Source organism: Chiloscyllium plagiosum, chromosome 1 (genome assembly GCF_004010195.1).
Source record: "Chiloscyllium plagiosum isolate BGI_BamShark_2017 chromosome 1, ASM401019v2, whole genome shotgun sequence".
NCBI lineage: Eukaryota > Metazoa > Chordata > Chondrichthyes > Orectolobiformes > Hemiscylliidae > Chiloscyllium > Chiloscyllium plagiosum.
Genome location: NC_057710.1, coordinates 136,882,433 through 136,901,783, shown reverse-complemented (window position 1 = coordinate 136,901,783; position 19,351 = coordinate 136,882,433). Strand labels below are relative to the sequence as shown.

The 19,351-nt window shown below is 39.9% G+C and overlaps 1 long non-coding RNA gene across 1 annotated transcript in view; it reads left to right on the top strand.

Moving 5' to 3' along the window:
• Window positions 1-18,466, top strand: part of LOC122553727 — a 27,679-nt gene extending 9,213 nt beyond the window's left edge. Inside the window, exons 2-3 of the long non-coding RNA XR_006312807.1 lie at window positions 8,820-9,050; window positions 17,438-18,466. This is a non-coding gene — a long non-coding RNA (uncharacterized LOC122553727). The remainder of the gene's footprint in view (window positions 1-8,819; window positions 9,051-17,437) is intronic.
• Window positions 18,467-19,351: the final 885 nt, after the last annotated feature.

The window sequence follows — 19,351 nt, the reverse complement described above, 5'->3', positions numbered from 1 at the left end:
CCCATCCAGATGCCTTTTAAATGTTGTAATTGTACCAGCCTCCACCACTTCCTCTGGCAGCTCATTCCATACACGCACCACCCTCTGCATGAAAAAGTTGCTCCTTTGCAGATGGGGTACTGGGCTAATAGATGGGGTACTGGGCTAATGGTCGGATACTTGGTAGTGTGGATGAGCAGAGGGATCTTGGTGTCCATGTACACAGATCTCTGAAAGTTGCCACCCAGGTAAATAGTGCGGTGAGGAAGGCATATGGTGTACTGGCTTTTATTGGTAGAGGAATTGATTTCCGGAGTCCTGAGGTCATGATGCAGTTGTATAAGACTCTGGTGCATCGCATCTGGAATATTGTGTGCAGTTTTGGTCGCCATACTATTGGAAGGATGTGGAGGCACTGGAACGGGTGCAGAGGAGGTTTCCCAGGATGTTGCCTGGTATGGTAGGAAGATTGTATGAGGAAAGGCTGAGGCACTTGGGGCTGTTTTCCTTAGAGAAAAGAAGGTTTAGGGGTGACTTGATTGAGGTGTACAAGATGATTAGGGGTTTAGATAGGGTCGACAGTGAGAATCTTTTTCCACGTATGGAGTCAGCTATTACGAGGGGGCATAGCTTTAAATTAAGGGGGGGTAGATATAGGACTGAAGTTAGGGGTAGGTTCTTCACTCAGCGAGTCGTAAGTTCATGGAATGCCCTGCCAGTAGCAGTGGTGGACTCTCCCTCTTTATGGGCATTTAAGCGGGCATTGGATAGGAATATGGAGGATAGTGGGTTAGTATAGGTTAGGTGGGCTTGGATCGGCGCAAAAGCAGTGGTGGACTCTCCCTCTTTATGGGCATTTAAGCGGGCATTGGATAGGTATATGGAGGATAGTGGGTTAGTATAGGTTAGGTGGGCTTGGATCGGCGCAACATCGAGGGCCAAAGGGCCTGTACTGCGCTGTATTCTTCTATGTTCTATGATTATAGGCAGATTAAGGGAGTGGGCTAACAATTGGGTGACTGATTATAAAGTAGGAAAATATGAGGTTATGCACTTTGTCAGGAAGAATGGAGGAGCTGGATATTATTAAAATGGAGAAGGAATGCAGAAAGCTAAGAACAGAGGGTTTAGAGAGCATGAATGATGGAAAGCTAACATCCAAGTTCGGTAGGTAATTGAAAAGGCACATGGAATGTTTGCCTTTATTTCAAAGGGAATGGAGGTTTCACTAAAACTATATTAGGCTCTAGTCAGACCACAGCTGAATATTGTGAACCATTTTGGTTCACTTTTCTCAGGAGAGATATACTGGCATTGGTGGAGGTCCAGAGAAGGCTCACTGGGCTGATACCAGATATGGAGGGACTGAATGTTATGAGTGTTTGGGCAGGTTGGGCCTGTACTCATTGGAATTTATTTGATTTTTGCCTTGATTTATTTATTATTACATGTATTTTGTTACAAAATACAGTGAAAAGTATTGTATCGTGTCTTCACTCTCTGGTGCCATCTTAATACACAGAAAAATAAATCAAAATATAGAATATAAAGGCAGAAGAATAAAGAAAGAAAGAAATTCTGATTAACTTTACAGTCCTTCTTAGAGTCCTCCTCAATGGGCCATGGACCTGGTGGCCATGCACAAAATCCCTTTGCCGCACTACTGGAACAAAATTCACCAGTCTTCGGCACCATCTCACCTCCACCGATGACTTATGTGGCAAGGGCATCGCTGGACCTCACCAATGCAGGCTCTGCTGATGCCAGGTACCACAGCAGCCCAATCTCACCTCCGCCACCACCTCCATGAATCTGTGCTGGATGCAAACACTATCGGCAACCCAAACTCGCCACAGTAGCCATGAATCAACATTAGGACCATCGCATCAAATCACCCAAACTCTCTCTGACGTCACCACCACTAGTCTGCTCTGGGCCTACTTTTCGTCACAAGCTCCCAAGCTCTTCAACAAAGAGGTAAACAAAATAGGAGAGTATAAAACAAAAAAAAAGTAAAAACAGAAGAAACAAAAAGTGGATGGAGTGGCTCAGAGGCCCTACTCCCCTGTCATCTTATTGGAAAATACTTAGAAGAGCAAGAGGTGACCTTATTGAAACACACAAATCTGAGGGGATTTGACAGGATAGATGCAGAAAGATTGCTTCCCCTGTGGGAGAGTCTAGAACAAGAGGTTATACTCTCAGAATAAGGGGTTGCACATTTAAGATATAAATGAGGAAGAATTGCTTCTCTCAAAAGGTAGTAATTCTGCAGAATTCTTAACTGCAGAGAGGTGTCGAGGCTTATTATGAATCTTCAAGGCTGAGATAGACATATTTATAATCAGTAGGGAAATTAATGTTATAGGGAAAAGGTAGGAAAGTGGAGTTGAAGATGATCAAATCAGCCAAAGTCTCATTGAATGGTACAGCAGACTCAATGGGCTGAAAGGCCTATTGCTGCTCCTACACCTTGTGGTCTTACGGAGGAAATGATCCACATAAATTCGGTATGCTTTGGGCAGGAAGCACAGTACTATTTCTTGACCACACAGCACTCAAAAAAAGCATGGCTTGGGCTTGATGGCACAGAGACCTGAACTCTTGTGGAATTTCAATCTTTAACGTGCAAAAGATACATCATCCCCCAGAATTTATTAGTGCTGCTGATGAAATAGGAACACAGGAACAGGAGATCGTTTAATCCCTAAATCTTGTTCTGCCATTCACTGGGATTATGCCTGATCTGTGGCATAATCCCATGAGATTGCTGCTGCCCCATATCCCTTAATAACTCAGATCAACAGACATGATCAATCATTCTTTGATTTATAATTGACTTAGCACCATCTACTGTTTGTGGAAGACTGTTTATATCTCTACCGTTCATTCTGTGAAGAAATGTTTTCTACCTTCACTTTTGGAAAGCTTAGATGTACACAATGGAATAATGAAGTAAACTAATGATCTTGGCTGTTTTTCTGAGTTAGGTGGATGTAATATTTTAATTTCTGACCCGTGAGACTGTTTTCTAATTACTAACACACAAACATATTACAGACTGCCAGACAGCCAGACTGGGTGGTTTACTTTATTTGCTGTAAATGGGCTGGTAACATGATCGTTAATCTGAACACCCCAGTGAAAGAAGCATCCTCTGGCCAACTTTATGGGCCAAGGAGACCCTGGAAAAGTATGTGTCACGACACCGGAATCTCTGTACTCCTGATTACTAAACAGACCTCAACATTGCGAAAGAGCCGTTGGAAAGTGGATCAGTGAATATGAGACTGATGGTTCCCAACTCTGGCAAAATTCAACTCAAAATATTCACTGGGTTATCATTTGGAGGATTACATGGGTTTGAGGAGATAAATGTAAATTTTATGAAATTAGTAAGTCAACACTGAAAGTGGCCAAACCATAGCCCATTCATGTAGACCAGACTTACAGCCTGAAAACATGAACTGGATTCAGTTCAATTAAACAGAAACAGTTGTTGTTTATCTGTGTGTATGAACTTGGGTTAAATTCATTTCTGTTACCATTTTTCTGACCAATGCTTTCACTGAAGATTACAAAGTGTAATTGCTACCAGGTACAGATGATGGGCATCCCTCTCGAATAGTTATCTTGAACGGAAGATTGTATTTTCAACACGGTCTTTTACCTCAACCTCCCATTCCTTTGTTCTAAATGCAGCCACACAGATTCTGTAAACACTAAAATAGTTAATGACTTCATCTGGTGCAATTAAAATCACTTTTATTGAATACACCTATTTACAGTGCAATGAATCTAAATTCAAATGTGACATTATTAAGATAGAAATGGTCTTGTGTGCGCGCAGTCCCAAAGCAAAGTGATGCACTGTGAACATGTGCTGTCTGGGCCATTTGGAATGGTGCTACATTGCTGGTACCTGAGCAATTTGCCTGATTAAAAAATTATCAAATTGATTCCGTGTTCTATGGAACCCGTCTTTTCAACTGACCAATTACAATTACATAGCTACCAATAGCATCTTGTCCATAACAGGCTTTTGTACTTTACTTTAGGTATTTTGCAGCTTTCGATCTGTTCTTTAAATTCATTAATTTTCAAATGTTAAGGTCGATTACAAAAAATATAAAGGCATGTTTGCCTTGTTCAATCGGCTCAACAGTGGCATTGCTAACGTTCTGATCTGCAAACTTGATTTAATTAAAAACAGGATGCAAATCCCATATAAAGAAATTGATTTGTTATTTAATTAGTAATTATTAATATACAAAGATTTAATTAATATTGGGTAAAGTGTCAAATAGTGAAAGAAAGTTTAAAAGTCACAAAATTGATACTTAAAAAAAAAATCTTGCTATTCTCTCTATGTGCAGAGAAAATAAAAGTGAGGCACAGTTACGGTATCTTTGTACAGGATGCACCATCAAGTAGGACTGAGGCAAAAGGTCCTGCAATCTCCCGATATTCTAGATCTTGACTATTCGTCTATTAGAGTCTTCAGATCAGGAACGTGTTTCAACTGAAAGTCCAGTAGCATCTGTCCATATGCTTTGCCCTGGAAACATCAATTATGTGTCATGAACATACAAGAACAAAAGGAATAGGAACAGGAGTAGGCCATTTGGAGCCAAATGGATCATTTGTGGACTCAGCTCCACTTACCCACCCATTCACTATAACACTTAATTCCTTTACTGGTCAAAAATCTCTTTGCCTTAAAATCATTCAATGAGGTAGCCTCAACTGCTTCACCAGGGAGGGAATTCCAGTTTCTTAATGCTTTGGGTGAAGAAGTTCCTCAACTCAGTCCTAAATATGCTCCCCATTATTTTGAGGCTCTGCCCCCCCCAGTTCAAACTATACACGCCAGTGGAAACAATATGACATTAGAGCAGACATTAGGCCACTCGGCCCATCGATCATGGCTGATGGGTTTCTCAACCCCATTTTCCTGCTTTCTCCCCATTAATTTTGATTCCCTTATCTATCTCTGTTTTAAATACACTCAATGACCTGGCCTCCACAGCCTTCTGTGGCAATGAATTCTACAGATTCATCACCCTCTGGCTAAAGGTGTTTCTCCTTATCTCCACTCCAAAGGATCGTCTCTTTATTCTAAGGCTGTGCCCTCAGGTGTTTACATTGGCAGGTCTCTCCTGCCAAGGGAAACACCTTCCCAATGTCCACTCTGTCCAGGCTGCTCAGTATTTTGTAAGTTTCAATCAGATCCCCCCTCACTCTTCTAAACCCCATTGATTATAGTCCCAGAGTGCTCAAATGTTCCTCATATGTTAAGTCTCTCATTCCTGGGATCATTCTCGTGAACCCCGTCTGGACCTGCTCCAGGGCCAATACATCCTTGTTTACGATACTCTAAACGTGGCCTGATCAGAGCTTTATTATGCATCAGAACTGCATCCCTACATTTATATTCTAGTCTTCTCGAGACAAATGAAAACATTGTATTTGCCTTTGTAACTACCAATTCAACTTGCAACTTTACCTTAAGAGAAACCTGGATTAGGATTCCTAAGCCCTTTGCATTTCAGATGTATGAATTTTCTCCCCATTTAGAAAATAGACCATGCCTCTACTTTTCCTACCAATGTGCATTACCTCACACTTTCTCACATTGTATTTCATCTTTGCCCACTTTCGTAACCTGTCTAAATCTTTCTGCAGCTTCCCGCCTCCTCAATACTATGTGCCCCTCCACATATCTTTGTATCATCTGCAAACTTATCCAGAATGCCTTCAATTGCTTCATCCAGATCATTAATGTATAAAGTGGAAGATGTGGTCCCAACACTGATCCTTCTGGAACATCACTGCCATCCTGTCGAAGGCTGCCATCCTGAAAAAGACCCTTTTATCAGCCAGTCTTGCCTTCTGTCAGTCAGCCAATCTTCTATCAATGATAGTACTTTGCTTCTAACACCATAGACCCTTATCTTAATCAGCAGCCTCCTGTGCGGCACCTTATTAAAGGCCTTCTGGAAGTCCAGGTAGATAACATCCATTGGCTCTCCATGGTCTAACCGGCTCATTACCTCCTCAAAGAATTCTAGCAGATTTGTCAGACATGACCTGCCCTTGATGAAACCATGCTGACTTAGCCCTATTTCACCATACAATTCCAAGTATTCAGAAATCTCATCCTTCACAATGGACTCCAAAATCTTACCAATGACTGAGGTCAAGCTAATTGTCCTATATTTCCTGTCTTTTGCCTTACTCCTTCTGAAACAGAGGGCTTACATTAGCAATTTTCCAGCCCTCTGAGATTCTCTCTGACTCCAGTGATTCCTGAAAGATCACAACTAAAGCCTCCACCATCTCTTCATCTATCTCCTTCAGAACTCTATGCTGTAGTCCATCTGGTCCAGATGATTTATCCACTTTCTGATCTTTCAGTTTTTCCAGCACCTTCTTCTTACTCATTTTTGTCCCCCCAACTCTCTTGAAGTTTTGGAATATTATTCATGTCTACCACCATGAAGACTGATGTGAAGTACTTAATCAGTTCCTCAGCCATTTCTTTGTTCCCCATTACTACTTCTCCAGCATCATTTCCCAGCAGCCCAATGTCTACTTCTTGCCTCTCCTTTGCCCTTTATATATCTAAAGAAAGTCTTGTACTATTTCCTAATATTACCGGCGAGCTGACACTCATATTTAATCTTCTCCCTCCTTATTTCTTTCTTCGTTGTCCTCCGTTGGTCTTTGTAGTCTTCCCAATCCTCTGGTTTCCCACCGCCTTTCGCCACATTATAAGTTTTGTCTTTTGCTTTAACGCTGTCCCTAACTTCCCTAGTCAGCCATGGTTGCCTCATCCTCCCTGTATCATGCTTCTTTTTCCCTGGGATGAATCTTTGCTGTATCCCTTGGACTATTCCCAGAAACTCCTGCCATTGCTGTTCCACTATCTTTCCTGTTAGGCTCCTCATCCAGTCAATTCTGGTCAGCACCTCACTCGTGCCTCTGTAGTTGCCTTTATTCAACTGCAATACTGTTACATCTGATGCCATCTTTCCTCTCTCAAATTGCAGAGTAAATTCAATCATATTATGGTTACTGCCTCCTAAGGGTTCCTTAACCTTAAGCCCCCTTATCAAGTCTGCCTCCCTGCTTTTACCTTATCTATTCCCTTCATAATTTTATACATTTATTGAAGATCTCCATTCATTCTTCTAAATTCCAGTCTAGGAACCAAGCTGCTTCAATTTAAATTGTTTAAGAAGGAATATTTTGGGTGTCGGGGCTCCAGGACGAGACAATACTGCAGAGAGAACAGTAATACTCACAGAGCTTGTACAGATCATGGGAGGGATGGCTGAGGTACTGACATTGCACCATTAGGAAGGGTATATGTTTATCACATCCTTTTAAAAAGGTCATGGCTCCTGTATTCTTAACTTTATCACTACCAACATGTGGGAAGTTCATACCTTTTATACTTTCTAGCAAGTAATTTTGCCAAAATAATTCAAATTGCAAAAGGGAATAAAGAGTATTTTAACATCTTGGGTAGGAAAGAAATTGCTTTACAAATTCTGGACAGCAGTTGGAAATGTGTAAATACCAAAAGTTACTGTGCAAAATCACATTGCAGACGTACCTAGCTCTTAGCAAATCCTACAAACATAGTTTTAGGAAAATCTGTTCAATGTTTTGCTGGTTCTTGGGCAGCTTTCTACATGCCTTCTCTGCAGTTAGTAATTCATTTAAAAGATCATCTAGCAACATGGGTGATTTGGTGATGAAAAAGAAGTTTAGTTGTGTGCAAGAGCACTACTGGACATAATAAAAATCATCGAGGGATAGATTGTGAAAGCAGGAGAGACAGCCTGATGTGTAATCCAGTTACCATACCTGTGGGTCACTCCTTAAAGATGCTATGCCCCCTCCACCCAAAGAATTTCTCAGCACGAAATTTAATCCCTGGATTCCCGGAAGGTCAAATCTGAGAACGAAACAAAACAAAAGTCAAAACATACTGAAATCCACCAGTGCTCATGTTCAAAATATTTCCTGTAAGGCTATTGCAACAGAGCTTATCACCAAACTGGAAGCTCAACTCTACTCATTCAAAGTCATCGAGTGTAGAGAGTATTGTGAAGGCAGTGTCTGACTCAGCTGTAGCTGGCAGATTTCAAGTCTAACAATATAATTCAGATCTCTATCTTCACCAATTTCCTCTTCCCCCCCCCCTCTCTGATAAATGAGTCTGGTTTTATTTTTAGCAGTTTGTGTCTAAGACACCAAGTCTGAACTGACTTTGCAACTAATAGTCTAAGAGGACTGGGAGAACTACAATGTACAGCCAGCAGTATTCCTACACAGCTAACAACAGATCACTGTGCTCTGCTCAAATTGTAATGGAAGATTTTAAGTAATGCAATTACACACGTTCATGAAGACACAGTGAAAATGATAATGAGCTAAACTTTCTTCATTTCACAAAAAAGGGAGTTTGTATATATACTTTGCATATAGAATGTGCTGGAGAAACTCAGCAGGTCTGGCAACATCTGTGCAAAGAGAAACAGAATTTGCGTCCAGTATGACTTTTCTTCAAACTGAGAACTTTCTGTCTTTACATTTGCTGCCAGACCTGCTGGGTTTGTCCAGCATTTTGTTTTTATTTACATTCATCTAGTATCTTCCAAAATCTCAGAACACCAGAGCTCTTTACATGCAATGAAGTACTGTGATGTAGTTGCTATTGTAACACAATTGTTTATAACAACAATTAATTTTCTTATTGCAAAGCGATTGATAAATCGACCTCGTCACGATATTTGACAGGGAACATTTTCCTTGACTTCTTGCTGCAGGGTATGAAGGCAGTAAATGGAAAGACAAGGGAGAAAGCTGACTGTGGATTCAGAAGGAGAATTTGGAAGGATAATCAAACAGCTACAGATGTGGAGAAGCATCATGTTTATATTCTGTGAAAACAAGTTTGTAATGACTGAATTTCAAGATGATTAACAAAGCACCCACAACCACTTGAAAAAAAAATCTGGTTCCAACGGGAAGTGAAGAATCGTCACACCACCGTAAAGGTAAACATTGAGTAATGTTCTAAAGAAAGTTCTGAATAAGGGGAACTGCACCCAAAATGGTAATGCTACTTTCTCTCCACAGATTCTACCAGAGCTGCTGAGTTTTCCCAGCAATTTGGAAACACTAGCTTTCGGAGCACTGCTCCTTCATCAGTTGGATGTGGAGATTTTTAATGAAAGAGCAAGATATTGCAATTAATTTCTGAATGGAGGGAAAAAAATGAATTAGTGAACATTACGACCACAATAGAACACCCAGCATAGTTCTTTGTTGTCTAAAGCAGGTTTCTGTTCAGGGAGAAAATTATTCAAAATGCTTTTCATCTTGCTGAGGCTTTCATAAAACTAAGTTGTTCTTTCACCAAACATTTCAGACAATGATAATAATCTAACTATAATTTGAGTGTAGTCTAATACATGCTTGAATTTCAGGCAAAAATCTGCAGGTTAATTGTTTCTGATGAGTTGGAAAATATTTGTTACATTACCAAAAACATTGACAAAAATATTTGTGGCCGAGTGTTCGTTGTGTCAGAGTCTTGTGTATGCTGACTTAAGTTATAAAATGAAGTGGAGCTCTAATCCAAAAAAATCCACAAAATCTTCACTTTTAAGCTTGAATACAGCAGGTAAAGAATGTGATTCTTTTACCAGCTGTATGATTTCAAATCATTTCTATGGAATAGTATCCTGCATTTTCTTGAAGTGTTGAGGAAATTTTCAGCATGACAAATGCATGCAATTTGCTAAACTACTTTTCCAATAAATCCATGTAGGTTTTATATAAAATATTGTTAAAGGTTTTAATAAAATAGGTTGTTATGCACAAATATTGTATTTAGTACAAATGTAACATTTAGCTTAAAAGCCAAGAAATTACATTTTCTGCTGGACTTATTGTTCAAAATCAGTTTGAGGGTGGAAATGGTTGCAGTAGAAAGCCTTTCACCAAGGACATCAAGATTAGTCTGCACATTGTTACCTGGCATTTAGAACCATTCAGAATAGTTGATGTTAGGATGTCTGAGGTTCAGATCTGGAATCTTCAGTAGGAATCCAGCTTTAATTCAAACTTGTTAAGCTATAGTTTTCCTTGTGAGGATAACAAACTTTGTGTCCATCCTTTTTCCCACCCACATAAATCTCTCTGTGCCAATCCTCTACTGTGCTGGGAATACAAAACTGTATTTATGATTATTTAAATATGAAAGGTATCAAAACTGAATCCATCCATTGCAAGATCTCCTTGACTTTCTTGTGCAATATCTTTGTGCCTTTTGCACCAGGTATGACACATAGCAACCCACAATCTCGGTTCACCCCCTCCCCACCCCCCTCCTGAATTCTGAAGGTAGTTGTAATGCTGAAGTTTTTCTTTAGATCTAATATGATTGCTGCTTTGGCTGAGATCAGCACCAACCAAGAACTGAATTTATGTGACTGTAAACTTTTGTGAAGCTGACTGCTGCTAATTGCATCAAGTCTCAACTCCAAGGATTTTTTTTCCATCTGTCATCAATGTACAGATTATATCCCTGTCTGAAAGGCCAATATCAAGTTAAGAAGGTGGACTAGAGATTTGCAGAAGAGGAGTTAAAAAAAAAAAATCTGTGCTGGGTATTGAGTGTTGAGGAATGTGTTAGGGCTTCACAGAGATCAAGTGTTAGAAATTGCCTATTCAGAAACTTGTTTTCACCAATTTTGCCAAAGTTCAGTTGATCAGGAAATCTGTCTAATTGCAATACTGCTACTCGGTGCCCAAGCTATAATGTGCTTAGGATGTGTTTGTTGTCGCAGTCAAACTGGTGTCCTTCTTTGTCTGTTTGTAGAAACTAGTGACAATGGGTCGTCCCTTTTGGTGGCCAGTTGGTGTTCATGTATCCGGGTGGAAAGTTTCCTACAATGGACAAAGTAGCAGGAAACCAAAGTTGCAGGACACCACAGGACAGGCAAAACAAAAACACGCACAAGAATTCTTAGCATTCTAACCAGAACTCCATCAATAAACACATCGATTTAGGCCCTATCTACCTTCCCTTGAAAAAAGGAACTGGTGGTGACATTACCCACCTTAAGTAACTAAGACCTATAAATAGTGAGGTGGGATATACCACCAGCGCTTCACCTGAGACTCACTGATGATGTTACCTAGTATGATGACGAAACATCTGAAAACAAACCTTCAAGGTTAGTGAGCTAACTTACATGCTTACACCTACTATTGCTTCGTGTTACAATCTGAATTGCTTTACAAATGGATCACTGGCTACCTGGCAGCTGTGATACTGGAGGTATGCAGGAACTATGGCATTCAGAGTCCGTCTTATGAGGTCCTTTTATGATTACACTCAGTTTGACTGTTTCTCCAGATTCCTTAATTGGTAAATTGAAGACTTTTCCAATAAATATTTTATTTTGCCTTCCATTAGATAATTTTCCATTACTAATTAGAGTAAGGACAATTGTAAAAACAAAGCATATACCTCGTTACCATCTTCCTGTCAGAATCTTCACTCTGTATTAGGTGTTGGAAATAGTTTTCAACAGCCTTGGCAGTCACAGCTTTCCGCAGGTAAGGGTAATAGAGAGGGTGCCGAGCTATGACTCCTATTGTATGGTGAAGACAATGAAAGTCAATAAAAGGCAAACTTGCAGTTGATTATGGGTGGCAAGAAACAAATGCTTTCGGGTTACAGATCCACAAAACTGTCTTTTCAGAATACACATTCTGTCTAGCTGTTATTTTTGTCAATATTCAAAACTGCTTTATTTTCTCTTACATTTGTCTACAATAATTTTCTAAGAATTTCTACTTATGGATACTGTAAAGGGTCAGGAAAAGATAAATTACAAATTCAAAAGCACATTCACATGCTGGTGGACCATTGCTGGCTTTGGTTTCCAGTCCAACTCCTGATTTAGAACAGACACACAGACTGAAAACTCTAGCAAAAGTAAATGTAACCATTTTATGCATTTGAGAAGTCAGATAATTGATGAAGCTGGTAACTGTCTGTCATCTGATTGCAGGCATGAGCAAGATACATGTCGTCCAAAGTGTACAGTGTTCCAGAAAGAAATGACAATCAGCAGTCTTATTGACTATGTTTAAAAAACAACAGTTTTTAAATACTTATTAGGATGATATCTTAATCATAGGTAATGAAACAATATACTCTCTTAACATTCAAATTACTACTGTTACATGTAACTTGGTTAAAAATAAAGCATGATTCATCTTACTTTCCCTCACTGTATCTCCCTGCCTCAGCTCTAGTATTAAGGAATAGGACATGCTGCGTCATGTTAAATTTTACAAGTTCTCAGCTGAGCCATTTCATGGTTTGAAACTGATTTAAGGGGTGAACAGTATTAACAGTATCGTGAGCAAATGGAAAAGAGCCAATTGCCTAAGTAATAGAAAGTGCATAGGTGCTGAATTGATGAAAAATATAACATACTGATACTTTACACAAATATACATTATTGAGATAGCAGTGACACTAGCAAAATGTTAAAGGAGTGATGTATGAATCACCATAACAACATATGAAATAGAAGTAGGGGTAGATGTTAAAGCCCCATAAACCTGTCCTGCAATTCAATAAAGTCAGGGTGTTCTTCGTTTGACAAATGTATTCCTTTTTTGAAGATGTAATTTGTAAAGTTTTTAGATTAGATTCCCTACAGTGTGAAAACAGGTCCTTCGGCCCAACAAGTCCACACCGACCCTCTGAAGAGTAACCCAACCAGACCCACTTCCCTCTGACTAATGCACCTAACACTATGGGCAACTTAGAATGGCCAATTCACCTGACCTGCACATCTTTGGACTGTGGGAGGAAGCCGGAGCACCCGGAGGAAACCCACACAGACACGGGGAGAATGTGCAAACTCCACACGTCGCCCAAGGCTGGAATCGAACCTGGGTCCCTGGTGCTGTGAGGCAGCAGTGCTAACCACTGAGCCACTGTGCTGCCCCATTGATAAGGAGAAGCCAGTAGATGTGATATCCTTGGGATTTCCAAAAGGTATTTTATAAAGTGCTATACAAAGATTATTATGCAAGATGGAATTGGGAGTAATATTAACATGGATGGTCTATTTGTTATCAGAGAGGAAGCAAAAAATAGGGCTAAACGGAACATTTACAAATTGGGAGGATGTTTTTATTGGAGTGCTGCAAGGATCAATGCTGGGGCACCTGCTATTTGCAATCTATGTCAATGCCTTAGAGCACAGACCCAGAGTAACGTACCGAGGCTTGTTGGTAATGCAAAGCTTAATGTGAATGCAATCTGTGAGGAGGCCATGAAGAGGCAGATTAAGTGACTGTGCAGAAAGATGACAGTACAATATGATAAAGTGTGAGGTGATTCACTTTGGTAACAAGAAAAGCAGAATATTTCTAAGAGGCGTGAAGGTTTGAAGTGTTAATGTTTAGATGGACTTGGGTGTACTCATACAAGTCAGTGTGCAGTTGGAAAAAATAATTGTGTAGACAAGTCGCATGTTCGCCTTGAATGAAATGGGATCGGAGAATGAGAATAAGGAAGTCTTGCTCAATTTATGTGGGGCTTTACTGAGACCACACCTGGACTACTCTGTAGAGTTTTAGTCCCTATATTTGTCTTAGATATGGCAACCTGAAGATTCACAAGAGTAGATCTTGGGATAAGAGGCTGAATAATTTAGACTTAGACAAATGAGAGATGCTCTCATTGAACCATACATAGTTCTGAAGGAGCTTGACAGGGTAGATTCAGGAGGTTGTTTCCCTGGTTAGGGTTTCTAGTACATGAGGACACGGCCTCAGGACAAAGGGAAAATCATTTAAAATTTCTTTATTCATTATTCAATGCCACAGTGTTGAGGATATTTAATTGTTGAACATATTTGAAGCTAAATAAATGGAGTTATAGTGTCTAATATTAAATGGCAGAGCAGATTTGAACAATCATATGATGTATGTCTAGTTATTTCACCCTCCCACCCTATCGCTCCCCCCTCTAAAATCTATGAATCTTAATCATGAATTTTGTAAGATTCGCCATCTTTTCAGTAAAGAAATCCAACTAGGTTCTCCAACTAGGGAAAATAGCCTCTTAGGGTCTACCCTGTCAATTCTATAAGAACTTTATTTAAACGATGAATTAAAAGTTCTGTTCCAAATACAAATTAGTAATTCTGTGCTTTGTCAATTTAAATTCCTTACACTGAACCTCAAGTACATTCATGAAGAGAGATTCAGCATTACAAATTCATTCAGATTGCTGAGATGAAAGCCTGGTAAACTGCTTGTGGAATTAATGATTGATGTGGAGTAATCAGGTTCAAAGTTATAAGGAATCAATTTAGACAACTGGAACCTCATGTTCTTGGGACAAAATGGCAGTCAAGCATTTTCTTTTCCTACATTCAGGAACCTTCACTGAACTTAGGGATACAATTGAAAGCATAGTTGTTCGCTAGATTAATCTCAGTATGAATTGCTTTTGACTAAATTGTGAAAATAATCCTTCCTCCCAAAGAGAGAGGAAATGTCACCTTTATTAAGAGAATGCCAGCAAAGTTAGCTGGCAATGCTTCCCTCAGAGCGCAATCTGAGGACACACAAGCTCAAAAAATAGTCACGTCTCCTTTGTTCTTTTCCAACAGACGTGACTATTGAAAAACTAGATGTTTTCAAAATGCTGGAAATGCTCAGCAGATTGGGAAACAGCTTTGGAGGGAGAAATAAAGTTAACATTTAGTCAAAACAAGAGAAAGAAACAAAGCAGATTTTAAGCAAATGGGGGAAAGGAGAGGGATAGAAGACAAAAAGAGAAGGTTGGAGAAATTAAATAACAAAAGGGAGCTGATGGAAGGCAAGAGGTGGGGGAGGGTGGGATGAGGTAAAGTAAGTAAAGAAACAAAAGATAGGTCTGAAAAGTGGGAATGAGAATAACAGAATATCACTGTCTTAAAAAATGGTGACAGTGACTATGACCTGAAGTAGCTGAATGTATAGGGTGTCTGGACTCTGGAAAACTGTTTAGAGCCTAAATAAAACACAAGGAGTGTTTGCCAAGCTTATCCAACTTTAATCAAATCAATGTAGGAGTTCAGAGTGGGAAAGGGGTGGAAAATTTAAGTGATGGGAATTATAAGCTTGGGGTTAAACTTGTAGACTAAATGGAGGAGTTCTACAAACGATCAACTAATCTGCATTGATTTCCTTGACTGCATTGTTTGCTCAATTGAAAGAATTATTAGCAAATCAGTATTTCAGCTGGAAAGAAGGTTTGGGCTCTGAAGATTGGGAAGAGTGGCTGTAGAAAGATTAGTACGGCATTTCCTACTCTTGCAGATGAATGTGCTATGGAAAGGAGGGATTGTTACGGTTGGTTGAAGACAGTAGCAGAGACTTGCAGAATGCTGAAAAGGGTCTTAAAATCTGCTCATTTGGTTAATTTTTGTTTAGCTGGTATTTAATAGTTGGACTTAAACAGATGCAAAGGTTATGTTTGAATTGCACTTTGGCACAGTGTCTCAGTGATTAGTACTGCTGCATCGACAATGCCATAATAGATTCGGGTTCGATTCCAGCCTCAAGTGACTGTCTGTGTGGAGTTTGCACGTTCTTGCCGTGTCAGCATGGGTTTCCTCCCACAGTCCAAAGTGGTGCAGGTTAGGTGGATGTGCTATGCTAAATTGCCCATAGAGTCCAGTAATGTGCAGGTTAGGTGGATAAGCCACAGGAAATACAGGATGACAGTGATAAGGTATGGGTGTGGGGTGTGAGTGGATTGTTCTTTGGACAGTCAGTGTGGACTTGATGGGCTGAATTGCCTGCTTTCAGATTGTAGGATTCTATAATTCTACAGTATTACACTACAAGAACATAATTGGTTGTGAAGCACTTTGGGACATCTAGAATGATCAACAGAACATAAACAACAGCATCACTGATGGTGGCTGATGAATGTTTGCTACCAACAGTAGAACGAAGAAGTTGGTCTACTGTATTGTGATAAAGGTGGGGCGAGAGGAGGTGGGAGTGAGAACTGTCAAAGTTTGGGAACTTGTGCAGAACCCATGCATCAAAGAATGGGATTGCATTCCAGGGGTCAGAAACAGAAGCTGTGGTTTGGGCACAAGGATCTAGGAGACATGCTGGAAGCCAGCATGTTGGAGCTGAAACATTGATACACATGTTGGGGCAGGAAGTGAGGTTCAAGGAGGAGACATCCACTGCAAGTCTGCTGCACTCCAGATGTCAAATTAGAGATGCTAGACAATATTTAACAAAATAAAGAAATCTAATAATTAGCCTGAGTCTACAAATTTACAATTAGGTGGGGAGTGCACTTGGTAATTTAGACGTAACTATCCATGAGCATTATCTCACTTGTCGTGCTTACGGTTTGGTCTCAATAGTACAGGCATGGTTATCAGCAAAACATTATCACCAAGCCACAGTACTGATAATAAATTATATTTTATTTTCAAAGTGAAACTTATCAAATATAACTTAGAAAAGTGATTACTGAAGAACCTTTCTTACAATTATTCAGATAAAAACATAAGAACAGCTGGACTCAGTCATATAAACATTAGTTACCGATATTGACAGTGTTGCCTTTGTCACCACTTCTTGTGTAGGCTAGTTCTTCTAATCGATAACTGCAAGGGCCGGATGGTAAATCTAAAAGTTACAACAATTTAAAGCAAGTATCAAGAGTCAATATGTAATGGAAAATTTTAATAATTAAAAAAAATAAAAACCCTATTCGATTTTTAAAATCTCAGGATGTTGTATAATGTACTCAAAATACCATACAAAAAGTATTAGGTTAACAGTAAGCAGATTTAAATTGTAGTCATGATCTTAGAGATTTAAAGTTACTCAACATGAATCCAAAAGTTTCTTTCAGAAAAACAGCAGGTCCCAAGATTACTTTAAAAGGAACTTGTTATATTGCTAATCACTTTAAACTTGATGGATGAAGTTAATACACATAATTAAGGACATTGATTTGAAAGAAAGTCTATTATTGAATAGGCTGGGGTTTGGTAGATTCGGACAGGAGAAGTGTCTACAATATTTACTTATCTTTATCATGTACATATTACAAGATAGTAATCCATGTCGGATTGGCTGAGGTCAATAAATATGAACTGCCTGTTGCAGTGATGGTGAAGACATTGTCTGAAAGTTTAGGTGCCCACAAGATGTCTGTGCATGTTCATAAACCTATGATATGTTTTTGACATTAACTTAATGGACCATAATTGATTAAAGGGAAAATGTGCAAGTGTGTAAAATATAAAGGTGGCTTTGTGCAAATTTGGGTGCATGTGAGATTCTTGTACAAGTAATTTTTAAAGGCATTTTCTTGATTTAGGAGCAATCTCATTCTCTGAAGCTGCAGAGAAAATCATACTTCAACATAGAAAAAACATCAAGTGAAAGAAAGAACCATAGTTTGAGAAGTGCCAAGCATTATCCTCAGAAAACCTCGATGGGCATTGTGACCACAGCCAATCTGCACCTGGCAGGGATCTATAAATAACCTTGGGATGGATGATCAAATTGTCATTTTTTTTTGTCTTTAATGCTTGGCAGGAATACCTGAGAACTGCTTGCTCTTTTCTGAACCAGGGCCTTGGGATCTTTTACATCCACCAGAATAAGAAATAAAGTTTTACCTAAATAGTGATACTTCAGTGTTGTACTTCAATGTTCATTACAGGTTGAAAGGTAAATGCTGGGCTGCTGCTTGAACAATCAAGACTGAATCCCTTTATATTCCAATATTTCATTATTGGAATATCCAATAATGTAGGAACGTCAAGGATCTTCTCCACTGTGCCAGGTAAGTGCCAACACCTTCTGCCTGCTGTCTCACATTGGTGGTATTTTACCAAGATCAGAGTCAGGAGTATCTGTTAGTGAGCACTTCACTGCTGCACCCTGACAGCTGGCCTAGTAGGAACCATCCCACTTCATAGACCAGGCTTAGCCCGAGGCAGGAGATGAGCCCATGGTGTCAGCAAATGGGACCTCACTAACACTCAGAAACAGACACAGGAGCATCGGACAGTTTCATCAGGGGCACTGGCTAACCTAATAAAGATTGCAGGACTGCAACAATGTGGTTGGAACCTTCCTTCCTCAAGCATTCATAAGTAAACTCTCACCATGGGCAGGCTGATGGCTGGTATGCAGGTCAAGCAGCCTCAGTCTGCTGGATACATGCACAGAACTGTTTTTCATCGCTCTAGCTCACCATCACTGGCAAGGTCACAGGATGACAAGGAATCTTGCCCCACTCTATGCCCCCTTTCCTCATATGGTGAAAAGATGGTGCCAGTAGGGTAGGAACCATACATGTCCCGCAGAAGATTTCTCTTGGGATCGTCTAGAGATGGCCAGGCCATCCATCTTCACCACGCCTGCCACTCCAAGCTCTGTGGGACAGGACACTGGGCCTCTGGGCAGGACACATTCAGCACGTCAGGGCCTTCTAAAACAAAAAACACCCAGGGTGCATGACCAAACTTCAAGGACATCTGGCTTCCTACACTCTAGTTGCTGAACTTGGCACTGTAGATGTAGTGAAAAGGAATAAAAAGATGAAAATTTTTTTCTGTCAACACAAGTGACCTGTCAATGTTTTCACATTTGTAAACAGAATTACATTTTTCACCATCAGTGTAAGTACAAGTCTCTGACTAGCTGCAACTGCAGCATTGAAGGTACACAGTTCATCTACCTTAGAGCTACACAATGTTCCATGATCCAAGGTGTGAAGTGAGCAGCTCCTGTACCCTGTGCAGGCAATGGGTAAATCATAGGTGACTGCTACTTTCCAGGTGGACAAATATTTCTATTGCATCACAGTATTACTGGGATTCATTCATTATCCTGTTTGATATGGTCAGGAGTACTTGATGCAAGCATTCAGACTGGTAGTAGTTTAATACCCAAGGTTCACAATGTATGTATGACACGCAGATGTACTTCAGCTTTAGCATACAGGTGTCTCCGTAATGGTGTATCTTTTGTAACATCTCACATTGCTCGAACTTGAAGCTCCTTCCCTCACAGAAAGAAACATGTACCCTGCCCACTATAGCTGTGTTCACAGACATTTCATTTTAATTTCCAATAGGATCAGTGACACTGTCTTCGTAAACTCCCAAATATAAATATTCCCTTCTTGGTAGCCCTCCCCTTCAACTCCACAGACTTTGCATTTGCCCAGGTCCTGTACTAATCCATCTATGTTTTCAACTGCCTACTTTACCATTGCCTC